Raw genomic sequence first — 10,534 nt, 5'->3', positions numbered from 1 at the left:
TTTACATAAAAAATAAACACTGAAATGGTTTTCTTCTTATTATTTGAGGATTTAGCTGTACCAAAATATGAAATAATTCTTGAATTAAATGCTAAATTAAATGCTAAAGGAAGAACACATGGTTAGTGGAGGACAAAGATTAGGAAGCTGAATTATACACACCAACAGAACCGAAGGAGGATGAAAACTGGAAGCAGGTGACTATGCATTCCTTATTCCAGCTTTAAAAATAACTAATTACAGGTGGCCTGCCTCCAATCGCAAGGACCGGAGTTTGATCCTTGGCACCAATAAATAAATAAATAAATAAATAAATAAATAAATAAATAAAAATAACTAATTACAAAAGGAAAAATTTTTACTGAGAATTCATATAATATCCACTGACAGAGACACAAGACATGATATCTGTATCAAAATTTTTAAAGGGGGTGGGACAACAATTAAAAAGAATATTAAATGAAAATGAGTTGACAGACTCAGAGAGATCAAATGGTGCTTTTGGAATCCCAGAATATTTGAATTATTCATCTTCTCCTTGAAAATATGTCAGCTGTAATAAAGTTTTCCAGAGCTTTATACACTAACCTAATTATTGGAGAATTGTACTAAGAATAAACTAAAATAAAGCCTTTCAAACAGAAGTCCTTTTACTTTAAAGTATTATTTTTTTCAGCTTTAATTGAATTTATTGGTATTATTTTTTAAAAAAACATAAATTTGACTCTTCCATTAGTAATTCTAACATCTTTGTCACTTTGGCACCAAAACACCTAAGCAACTTTTTAATACAAAAAAAGGAAGCAAACAGTGGCTGATAGCAAAATAAGAAGAAACTAAGTGGAAAATCATAAAATAGATAGCAAATGAATAGCATAAACTTCAAAATATCCTCCTGCAGAATTCAAAAATCTGGGCAAAACGTCTGTTTGCCTTGCTGACAGTCATCCTAAATGGTTATGCATCTCTTTTACTTTAGGGAAAACTAAACAGTAATTCCCACAGTTCCTTCCAGTTCCCCTCAGAATTGAAACTGCCAGTGATTCAAGAGTTCATTATTTTTAAAAATTCAGCCTGAGCCCTCAGGTAGCCAGGACACTTATGACAGCCAAAAATGCAGGAATGCCACTGGTCTACCTGTGTTGCTCCTTCTCAATGAGTGATGGCTCCTGTTTCGGTCATCAGGAAGCCAGTTCAGGGTCCTGCACAGATAGCACAGTGTCTCAAAAACCTCTCTGTTCTCTCAATACTTCCCCTCCCATGGGGGGACTCTGATCAAGTGGAATCCTGAACAGACCAGCCCTGACTCTAAGAGACCCAATTTCATTTAAGAAAACAAAACACTGTCCAAATCACTTGTGCTGAACACATGAAAGTGAAAGTTTGTCCACTTTACTTAGATTACTGTAATCAAAAAGACAAAACATACCTACTTAGGTCCAGATTATGAATAAGAAAAAAAAAGAGAAAGAAAAATGGCACCAAATCAAGTTTTAATGGATAAAATAGGTGAAGTATCCTATATATGTTATAGGCTGATAAATAAGGGGTGTTACTCCATTAATGTATAATATAAAAAAGAATTAAACCTGTTAAAAGGACTTATTCAGCATTATCATTTAATTACCAACATGTCTCTATATTCAATTATAATGTTATCATTTTATTAGGCATATACACTGAGATTGCCTAATTAAAACCCTCCCAGGTAACTAGATGCTCAGTGGGTTTGCTAAACATTTTTATCTTTTTTTTCCTCATTGAAAGTAAAATAACCTATCTTTATGTTTAAGTCAAGAATAGTGGGTTTCCTTTGCACAGACACTATTCACAATTTATGCAGGTTGCCTCCAGGAAGAATTTCACCTTGCACAATCTATTAGAGGATGCTACGGCTTAGAATCAAGAAGAATACTGATTCTCCTTGCACCAGTATAGTTTAGGAAATAGGATTTGGGGTCAGATTAACCTGGTTTGAAGCCTCATTTCCACCTCTAACTAGCTGTGCTTCTTGCAAATGACTTAACCTGCATGTCACTTTCACATTTGTAGAATGAAGACAACAGTGAGGAATAAACCACAAAGCATGACAAGGTTAGCACAACATCTGGTACACAGTCAGGGCTCATTTGTGTTGTTGCTGTTCTATATTTGTTCTTTTGTTACTTGGACATGGATGAGGAAAATGCTTAGAACTTTCATGTGCACATTTCCCCTCAAACAACTTAATCTTAAACTAATAATAACAATATCTACAATTTTCTGAAGGCCTGAATTACAAGTTCCAAACACTGATTGTCGCCCACCCACTTAAGGTGGGGGACTCCAGTAACAACTCTGCTTCCTCTCCTTGCCCATTCAGACATTGGAGTGGAGTCAGCTTCTTGCTCTAGCTATTGCTTGATGTTGAAAACCCCTCATTGGTTCGTTTATCTATATTTTGTATTTAGTTCCTTCGTTATTTCTCATCTGAGTTTCATCTAAGCATCCCTCTGTTTCCTTTTGCCTGAGTGACATTCTTCTGCTCAACATATTCCTAGGTTAATGTCAATTTAAAACCATTTTTATTGAGCTCTTACTACATACCAGCACGAGACTCAATTCAAAATGCAAAGAAAACCCAAGTTCAATCCCCAGTACAAAAAAAAAAAAGACTTTTCCAACGTGGATATTCCGAGAGGTCATTCTCCCCTGGCTCTGTCCAGCTAGCCTAGGGGAGCATAGGGCTCTGCCCCATGATGTACAGTCCCTTTCCACAATGTTAGAGAAGAAGCTGGGCCTTGTGTCTGTGCCTGCATACTCCTACAACTTCTCAGAGTCCTTTGGGCAGTGACTGAGGAGATAAACCATGCAGGAAACCACTTTAAAAAATTTCCAGGAAAAATAATAGATCTGTATCTTCAAATGTGTGTCATGTGTGTGCATGTGAGCAACATGGTCTCTTTCTTCAAAGACTTCAGCCTTCACAAGGAGCCAGAGCTATATGCTGCAAATGTTTGTGCAAAGTTCAGTTAGGCAGTGAAGATTTTTGTTCTATTTGACTGAAGAGGATGGAGGCAGGTGGGAAAGAATAGAGAAAAATCAGATAAACTTTTAGATTATTCTCAAAGTAGAGAAATATAAAGCACAGAATTATGAGAAAGTTTCATTTCAGACGTAGAAGAAAATTTTAAAATTACCTTAGATACAGCATGACTTGAAGAGATTTGAGTAAGTAAAATATAGTGCTCAGGTTGAAAATGCTATGGGGTAAGTAGAAGCCATCACAAGATACAGTTCAAAGGTTGGAGACTGGTCAACTTTTGAAAAACATTACTTCAACTATGCAAACGAATTCAAGATGTGGAATGACTTTATCACAAATAAAATTTAGATCAATTTTAAGAAAAATAAGGTGACCAGTTTAATAGATTACAGTAAACAAAATATTAGAATTTAAAGCAGAGCAGTGGCTCCTGTAGTGGAAAAAAAAAGAGGACATATTGAACAAATACCTCAAAGAAAATTAGTCTTCAAAATGTTTGAATACAGTATTAGCGGTGGTTCCATGTGAACTGTCTAGTATAGGCCAGCTCCTAAATGGCATCAGTGTTCCATTAGAAAAGAAACACATGGATGGAATGGGGCAGAGTGGGCAAAGTAAATGAGCTTTCTTTGGGAGAAGAGTTCCTGCATGCTACTGTTGCAATAATTGGATTTTTAAATGAAATCACAACCAATTTGAGGAAAAAAGAAGTAACCACCTCACAACTAAAAATACAGTTACATTACAACAATGGTAGATGATTGAAGTTAGTGATGTCTTTAAATGTAAGAAACTAATACATAAAATCGTAATAAGATTACTGACATTTAGAAATGGGAAGAAAGGAGCTAAAGGTGTAGGGAAGGTGAGATGGGTTAGGGGAAGGGTAATAAGGGAAAAGAAAAAAATGTGAGATAATGAAAAGATGAAAATAAAATGTTTGTAGATGGGAGGGGAGGAGGGGGTGAAGGAAGGGCAGGGGTAAGGAGAAAAAATGAGAATCAAGGCGTGTCATGTAGAGGTACAAGATCCCAACAATGAATGTATCCCTAAAATGTACCAATAAACCCAATTAAAGCTGGGACAAAATGTAAGAAACTACAAAATAAACATCTCAAAAGTTTCCACCTGGGAATTTTATTGTTTTCTTTTTGTTGTTTTTTTGTTTTTTGTTTTTTGTTTTTTTGTTCCTTGAAATCCTGTATCATCAAGAACAATTAATATCCAGGCACACTATACTTCTGCAGTGTGGTCACAGTGTATTCTTGAGAGTCTGCTTTCCTAAACTACCAGCACATGGATCCAGAATGACCTCTGCAGTGTTTGGCACATAGTGAGGGCATTGAATAATCAAATTTTAGTATCATAATAAAGATTTTCATAAAATGCCAAATTATGTTTTCAACATTTAATTCCAAAATTATGAGTTCTTTTTCCATCAACTGTTAGTATTTTTAAACTTCTAGAATGCTTCCTCCCACATAAAACAAAAATAATTACATAAGGCAATTATTAAAATTAATCTTTTAAGAGCAAGATCATCTATTACATAAATGCTCAATTTAAAAAATCAAATGTTTTGTTCAAATATGTCCTTAGCAAAATTATTTGCAGATAAAACTGCAATATTTTATAATATATACACACTGTAATCATTATATTCTCCCCTTAGATGTTAAAATATCTGTGGATTTTTTAGGCTGACAATATGAACATTGAACCTAGTTGTGTTCTACTGAAGAGTGTGCTGTACACACACATACACACACCACATTTCAATGTAGCAACCATGTAACCACAAACTGGATCTCATGAAGGAACATTCAAGGTTTGACTGCCAAGTTGCTGGAAATACATCACTAATAAATCTTAATTCTTCAACTGTTTTCTAACACAGAATATCTATCTGTAGTCTTTCAGCTGAGAAACATGATGGAATCCCAATATAGGAAACAAATGGAATCCATAAAATAAATGCAAACAGATTTCCAGGAGATTAAAAACTCCACTGAAAGTTTACACAGCAGAATGTACCAAAGCAAAGATAGAATTTGAGATAAAGAAGATAGGATTACAAGTAGTGACCAGGAAAAGAAAATTTTTAAAAAATAGTAAGGGACCATGAGAAATCAATCCAACACCTACTAGATGATGCAAAGAATATTATAGGACTAACTGGAGTCAATGAAGAAACAGGATAGTGTAGATGACATAAAAATCTGTTCATATAAATAATGGCAGAAAACATGCCAAATAGGGAGAAATAATTTGACATAGAGATAAATGCGGCATGTAGGACTCCAAATAGTCAAGATAAAAAATAATCTACACATAGGCATAAAATAATTAAGATTCCAGAAACGCAACAGAAGAACAAAATTTTACTAGTAGTCAGAAAAAAGAAACATATCATATACAAAGGAAAGCCTATCAGAATCACAAAAGACTTCTCAAAACAAATCTTAAGGGCAAGAAGTGCTTGGAGTGATGTATTTCAAACCCTACAGGAAAATAGCTTCCAATCCAGATTGATTTTTCCCTGCAAACTATCTTTCAAAATTGATGGAGAAATAAGATACTTTCATGTCAAACAGCAGCTGAAGAACTTCATGACGTCCAAACCAGCACTCCAAAGAATTCTAAACAACTTCCTAGGAAAAGACTATGAAGTTCACAACTGCAGGAAGCCCAGTTGAATGAATCCATCAGGCACAACAAGAGACAAAATGCAAAGGGGGAGAATCCAACAAAAACAAAAACACATGACAAGGATAAGTCACTGCATATCAGTTATGACTGTCAATGTTAATGGCCTCCATTCACCAATCAAAAGAAATAGACTGGCTGAATGGGAAAAGAAGTAAGATTCAACAATATGTTGCATACAAAAAACACAATAAAAAAACTCATAGGCTGAAAGGGTGGAAAACAATAATCCATGCAACAGTAATCCCCCAAAAAAGGCAAGAGTAGCTATCCTCTTTGCAGATCATGTGGATTTCAAACCAACACTGACCAAGACAGACAAAGGACACTACATCCTTGCATAGGGAACAATCCAAGAGGAAGAGATGACAATCATAAATATATATATATACACCAAACACTACTGTGCCCAACTATAGAAAACAATTAATGGACATGAAAAATCAAATAATCACTGAGGCCAGGGATTTATCTCAGTTTTTCTGCTGCATGCCTTGCAAGCACAAGGTCCTGAGTTGGATCCCTGGTACAAAATAATTCAAATAAGGACTAACACAAGAGTAACAGAAGACCACTGTCACAAATAGATAGATAAACTAGACATAAATTAAACTACAAAATACTAGAACTCAATCAAATTATTGAACAAATGAACTTAACAAATGTTTAGTGAGTGTTCCACCCCACAAAATCAGAATATGAATTCTTCTCATCTACACATGGGTTGTTCTCCAAAATAGACCACATACTCAGTCATAGAACATGTCTAAGTAAGTGCAAAGGAATTGACATGATCCCTGTATGTTATCAGACCATAATGTGATAAAATTGGAGATCAATAGCAAAAGAAACCACAAGAATTTCATAAACACATGGAAATTGAACAACACACCCCTGAACCAATGGGTCACAGAGGATATTAGAAAATAAATCAGACAGTTCCTCCAATTAAATGACAATAAACATATCAGAATATATGGAACACAATGAAAGCAGTCTTACAAGGCAAAGTCTTAGCACAAAATATGCATATTAGGAAAACAGAGAGTGTGCAATTAACCTGATGGTGAATGTTGAGTTTCTACAAAAAGAAGAGCAAGTCAAACTCAAAGCTCATACAAGAGGAAAATATAATGATCGGAGCAGACATTAATGCAATGGAAAATAAAGGAATGATACAAAAACTCAATGAAACAAAGAGTTTGTTCTGCAAAGGAATGAACAAAACTGACAAACCCTTAGCCAACCTTAGCAAACAAAGGAAAGAGAAGGCCTAAATCCATGCAATTAGGAATGAAAAGGGTGAAATTACAACAGACTCAGCAGAAATTCAGAGGATCATCAATACCTACTTGAGAATCTATACACCAATAAGATGAAAAATACAAAAGAAATGGACAGATTCCTAGATTTGTATGAATTACCAAAGTTGAAAAAAGATGACCTAAAAATTTTAAATGACCCAATATCAATCAAAGAAATTAAAAATGCAATTAAAAACTTATCAATTAAAAAAAGCCCTGGCCCTGATTGCTTCACTGCTGAATTCTACAGGACATTTAGAGAGGAACTACTGCCACTACTGTTTAAACTCTTCAGTGAAATTGAAAGGGAAGCAATACTACCAAATTCATTCATGGAAGCAAGCATCACCTTGATCCCCAAAGAAGAGAAAGACCCAACTGAAAAAGAGAACTATAGGTCAATCCCATTAATGAATATAAATACAAAAATCCTTAATAAGATAATGACAAATACAATGCATAAGATCATCAAGAATATGGTACAACCTGACCAAGTGGGATATCTCAGGGATGCAGGATGGTTCAACATATGCAAATCAATAAATGTAATACACTATATCAATGGAGCCAAGGACAAAAACCATATGATCAATCTCAACAGATGCAGGAAAAGCATTTGACAAAATTCAACACTCATTCATGATAAGAACCCTGCAGAAAATTTGAATTGATGGCCTCTACCTCAATCTGATAAAAGCCATCTATGAAAAATCAACAGCCAATATAACACTAAATGGTCAAAACTGAATTGCTTCACACTAAAATTAGAAACAAGACAAGGATGTCCACTTTTGACACTCCTGTTCAATAGAGTTTTGGAAACATTAGCGACAGCAATTAGAAAAGAGAAAAAAATAAAAGGAATAAAGGTAGGAAATGAAGAAGTCAACTAGTCATTATTTTCAGATGACATGATACTCTATATAGAAGACAGGAAAAACTCCCTCAAAAGTCTTCTATTTTAATAACCATTTCAGTAAAGTAGCTGGATACAAAGTTAACACAAAAAAAAATCAATAGCTTTTCTGTACATAGAAAACAAACTCACTGAGAAAGAAATGGGGCAATCAATTCCTTTCACAATATCATCCAAAAAAAATGAAATACCTAAGAATCAACCAAAAAAAAAAAGAAATCAAAGAACTCTACTCTGAAAACTACAGTGCCCTGAAAAAAGAGATTGATGATGATATCAGCATATGGAGAGATATCCCTTGCTCCTTTGTAGGAAGAATCAACATAGTGAAAATAACCATACTTCCAAAACTGCTATATAGATTCATTGCAACCCCAATCGAAATTCCAGCAGCGTACCTCATACACCTTGAGAAAACAGTCCAAAAATTCATTTGGAACAAGAAGATACCTAGAATAACAAAATCAATTTTAGGCAAAAAAGAGAAGTTTGAGGGTATCACAATCCCCAACTTGAAACCATACTACAAAGGTACTGGGCTAAAAACAGCAATGCAGTGGCTGAAAAACAGACCTGAGGACCAGTGGAACAGATTAGAAGATACAGAAAAAAGTCCAGACACACTCAGCAGCCTCATCTTTGATAAAGGAGCCAAACAACCTCACTGGAGGAAAGATATCCTCTTTAATAAATGGTGCTGAAAAAACTGGGTTTCAACTTGCCAATGATTAAAACCAGATCTATATCTCTCACCATGTACTAAACTAAAATCAGAAACAGAAGCAGAAACACTAACCTGGCTGGATGAGAGGTTAGGTAGAACTCTGGAACACAATGGTGTAAGAAAAGATTTTATGAACAAAACATCAGTTGCCCATGAGCTAGCACAAATAATTAACAAGTGGGATGTCTTCTTATTAAAAAGCTACTGCACAGCAAGAGAGATCACCAACAGTGTGAGGAGACAACCCACGATGTGGGAAAAACTATTCACCAGCTCTTTCTCAGACAAAGGTCTACTATCTAGAATATATAAGAACTTAAAAAGATCAGACCTCTGAAATTTAAAGACCCAATTCAAAAATGGGAACCTGAAATGAACAGACATTTCTCAGACAAAGAAGTAGAAATAGCAAATGAACACATTAAAAAATGTTCAACCTTACCCATTGTTGATTAATACAAATGAAAACAACACTGAGATTCCACCTCACCCCAGAAAGAATGGCTGCTATTATAAAATTAACCAATAACAAATCCTGGCAATGCTGTGGGGAAAAGAACACTGCTCCACTGCTGGTGGGAGTGTAGACTAGTGCAACCACTATGGAAAGTATGGAGATACCTCAAAGAACTAGGATTGGAAGTCCCATTTGACTCAGCTATTCCCTCTCTAGGTATCTTCCCTAAAGAATTAAAAGAATCTTACCATAATGATATATGTGCACCCATGTTCATAGCAGCACAATTTGTAATAGCTAAAGCTTGGAAGCATCCCAATTGCCCACCAATGGGAGACTGGATTTAAAAATATGATTTCTTTTTTATAAAATGGAATACTACTCCAACATAAACAATGATAAATCAGAGACATTTATGGCTAAATAGATGCACATTGAGGTGAAACTCTTAAGTGATATAAATAGCACACACATGTGCAAATACTCAATATTTTCTCTTTTGTGAGAAACTGAAAGTGTAAATAAGTATAATAGATAATGTGAAATAGAAAGAAAAGAAACAAAGAAAGGGAAATGGGAAGAGTAGGGGAAAGGAAAGAATGGAATGGCATTAATATGAGAAAATAAAAAATAATGGAAACAAACTCTTTGTAGACTGGGAGGGAGGGAGGGGTTAAGGGAGGGCAGGGGAATGGGGAAAAAATAAGAACCAAAATTAATTATATAAAGGTACAAATTTCCATCAATGAATGTCATTATATTTTATACATTAAATGTACCAATAAAATTAATTTTTAAAATCTAGAAGCAATCAAAAATTAAGAAATTTGACTATATAAATATTAAAAATACATGAGGAATATAACTTTGTAGGAAAAAAGACTAACACTCTTTTTTTTAACATTTAATGTGAAAAACTGAAGATCACCAGGTTAAGCAAAGTAAGCAAAACTCAGAAAAACAAATATCACATATATTTCCTGATATGTAGAATCTTAAAAACTATAACATAATAAAAGTAGAAAGGAAGTTTATTAAACAAAAAAATGTGGAAGTGAGAAATAAGGTGATGGGTTTGATTAACATGTCATATGCATGAATAAAATACCACAAAGAAATACAATGTTTTGTAAAATTAACATGCACTAATAAAAATTTAATATGGATAGTTCCCACAAAAAAGAATTAAGATGTGTTATGTACATACAAACTCCCCATAATAAATATAATCATTATGTACTACAAACATGTACCACTAAAATATTAAAACTCAACACACTTCTGATGAGATATGATGTTGTAGTTTTTAACTAGCCATGCTACTAATTAAATTACAATGTACTGAACTTTTTAAAAAAAGAAGACATGTGGTTTTATACAGGGCAATACAAATGGTCATTGT

At 34.3% G+C, this 10,534-nt stretch overlaps 1 non-coding gene across 1 annotated transcript; it reads left to right on the top strand.

Annotated features, from left to right (window-relative positions):
- Nucleotides 1-2,659: 2,659 nt before the first annotated feature.
- LOC117285056 lies at nt 2,660-2,863 on the top strand. Its single transcript, XR_004516067.1, has one exon. It is a non-coding gene; the product is annotated as a small nucleolar RNA SNORA73 family (small nucleolar RNA).
- The last annotated feature ends 7,671 nt before the right edge of the window (nt 2,864-10,534 follow it).

This window comes from Fukomys damarensis, unplaced genomic scaffold (genome assembly GCF_012274545.1).
Source record: "Fukomys damarensis isolate Sample0158 unplaced genomic scaffold, DMR_v1.0_HiC HiC_scaffold_5, whole genome shotgun sequence".
NCBI classification, from domain to species: Eukaryota; Metazoa; Chordata; class Mammalia; order Rodentia; family Bathyergidae; genus Fukomys; species Fukomys damarensis.
This window is presented reverse-complemented; position numbering and strand designations above follow the sequence as displayed.